At 28.2% G+C, this 3,089-nt stretch overlaps 1 non-coding gene across 1 annotated transcript; it reads left to right on the top strand.

The window, feature by feature from the left end:
* The first annotated feature begins 292 nt into the window (after positions 1-292).
* Positions 293-374, top strand: TRNAS-UGA. The gene has a single exon. It is a non-coding gene; the product is annotated as a tRNA-Ser (tRNA).
* Positions 375-3,089: the final 2,715 nt, after the last annotated feature.

The following is a 3,089-nucleotide window of genomic DNA, read 5'->3' as shown; positions in this document are numbered from 1 at the left end:
ATATTCTCCGAGCTCTCTTTCTTTCTAAAAGTATTCATTCTTTTTACATCTTTTAAAACATTAACTAACTAGTATTGTGACAATCTAGACTAGTGTTACATGGGACAAGAGATTATTCGGTGACCAAGTTTCAGCCCATGAGAATGATAATAAGGTGGTGGGGATAGATAAGTTAAAATATATAATTATAAAATATATTTAAAAAAATACTTATAAATCTATATTCAATTATTGTTTTGGTATTAAATATATAATAGTATATTAATGTACAAGGTTAAAATTGTTTCAAAAAGTCAATATGTCCGAGTGGTCAAGGAGACAGACTTGAAATCTGTTGGGCTTCGCCCGCGCAGGTTCGAACCCTGCTGTTGACGAATTTTTTTCTAATTATATGGAGTAAATGAATAACATAATTTTATTTATTTTGGATAAAAAAAATGTGGAATAAAAGACATTTGTAATCAAATTTTAATAGTTACAACATTTAATAACACTTCTATAATACAAAAACCAGAATATAATTGATCAAACCTCTTATTAAAATGACCAAACCAAATGCCAAATTGGGACTTCTTTTTTGGATTATCTAGGATTTCAAATAATATTTTCTAACCTTACCAATTTATCAATTTGGGATTCTTGTTAAAAAAAAATAACTTGATAATCTTTTCATTCTTTTATTCATGTATTTATACTTACACAAAGTGGTCCATAAACTTTCAATTCAATTACAGTTATTTTACTATTCTTAACAATACCTCTAACAATACTTAGCAGTTAATAAATTGCTTTTAACAACAACTTAGTATTTAATTAATTGTTATAAACCATCTAACAAATTACAAACAATATATTTAACAATTATAAATCAATGACTTATACTCAACAATATTCATCAATTATTTCTTCACTCATCCTCAAGATAAAAATCTTGTAAAAATAACTTGAATCTCAATTCTTGAAATTGCTTGACTTCAAGTGCTTTGATAAATATATTTGCATTTTGTAAATTAGAAGCAATATGTGTTAAAAAAATAAAACATTCTTTGTACTTATTTTTTAACACATGACAATCAATGTTAATATGCTTTAATCTTTCATGAAATATCAGATTCTGCGTTATATGCATTGCAGCTTTGTTGTCACAATGAAGAACAATTGGTAATCTAGCTTTGTACTTATCAATACTTTCATTTGCATTTAATTTTATTTTATAAATTCATCGACATCCAATTGCATTTTTTTCTTTAGGCAATTTTGTTAATGTATAAGTTTTGTTGTGATTTAAAACATTTAACTTAACATTCATTGTCTTTAACTCATTTTAGATTTGTTATATTAGTATATAATATAATAATATATTATATTGATGTATTATTATATTATATTATATTCTATAATATATTATATTATATTTTCCTTATATGACATATTCTATGTTATATTATATTTTCCTTATATGGTTAATGTAACTTAAGTATAAATATCTTTACTATATTGAATAAAGATGCACACTATTATTCTCTTTCTCTTAATCTTCTTACATGGTATCAGAGCTTAGGCTCTAGGTTTTATGGTCGTTCAAGGTTTGTGTATTTATTTCTGAATATTGATGTTTACATTAATTCAATTTTAATGGATAAGTTTTCCAAATTTTCATTCTCTACCGTTGCTACTGTCACGGGTACTTCATTAGAGAACACTTTTCCCAAATTTTCTCTTACAAACATTCAATCACTCTTACAAAAACTTCAATCAAATCATGGTACAACATCTTATCCATTCCCATCTTCTTCAGTGTTATTTACCACACCAGGTACTTCTACCTCATGGTTTTTGATTCAGAATGTTGTAATCATATGACTTCTCAATTAACTTTTCTCACATCCACTAGAAAACCTATTATTCCGTATGTTGTTCATACTATAGATAATACTACTTTGAATGTTCAAATTATTGGTACCGCTCAAACTTTTATATTGTCCTTACCTGAAATATTTTTTGTTCCAAAACTTTCATTAAATCTTATTTCTGTTGGACAATTATGTGATCTCGGTTTTAACATAATTTTTTCGAGTAATGGTTGTGTTATGCAAGATCCTCAAACAAATAAAATCATTGGAACGAGACGTAAGGTTGGACGATTGTTTGAATTCACTTCTCTATCTCTTCCATCACAATATTTTGTTCGAGCTATCACTTCTCAAATTTGGCACTCTCGATTAGGTCACCCTTCTAAAGATCGTTTGAGTTCTTTAATTTCTAGTGGTTCTTTAGGCCCTATTAAGACTGAAACTTTTGATTGTGTTTCTTATTAGCTTTTTAAAGTACACGCTTTACCTTTTTTTCCTAATTATTCTAATTCCTTAGCACATTTTGATATGATTCACTCTGATATTTGGGGTCCTGCACCAAATAATACTATGGGTGGTTTAAAATATTATGTTATATTTATTGACGATTTTTCTCGTTATACATGGATCTATTTGATGTGTAATAGGTATGAATTGTCCTCAATTACATTCGGTTTGCTAATATGATTCAAACTCAATTTTCCTCCAAAATTAAAATCTTGCACACTGATAATGTAATGGAATACAAAGACACAAAATTCATATAATTTCTAGCACAAGAGGAAACAATTATTCAAAGATCTTGTCCTAGAACTTCTCAACAAAATGGTCGGGCAGAACGAAAACATAGACACATTCTTAATGTTGTTCGAGCCCTTCTCATCCCGTCTTCTTGTCCCGATAACTTTTGGGGAGAAGCAGCTTCACCGCTGTTTATACTATCAATTGCATTCCTTCTCCTGTTATAGGTAACATCTCTCATTTTGAACGTCTTTTTAATCGAACTCTGAATTATCAAACTCTCAAAATTTTTGGATGTGTTTGTTTTGTTTTACTACAACCTCATGAATACAATAAATTAGAACCTCAAATTCAGTTATGTTATTTCTTAAGTTATGGAATCGAACACAAATGATACAGGTGTTGGGATCCATTGTCTCAACGTCTTTGTATCTCTCGTCATGTATCATTTTAGGAACATAAGATGTTTTCAACTATATCTAAATTTAGAGTCAA

Source organism: Impatiens glandulifera, chromosome 4 (genome assembly GCF_907164915.1).
Source record: "Impatiens glandulifera chromosome 4, dImpGla2.1, whole genome shotgun sequence".
In the NCBI taxonomy this organism is placed as follows: domain Eukaryota; kingdom Viridiplantae; phylum Streptophyta; class Magnoliopsida; order Ericales; family Balsaminaceae; genus Impatiens; species Impatiens glandulifera.
Note: the sequence above shows the minus strand (reverse complement) of the source record. Positions and strands in the feature narration are given on the sequence as shown.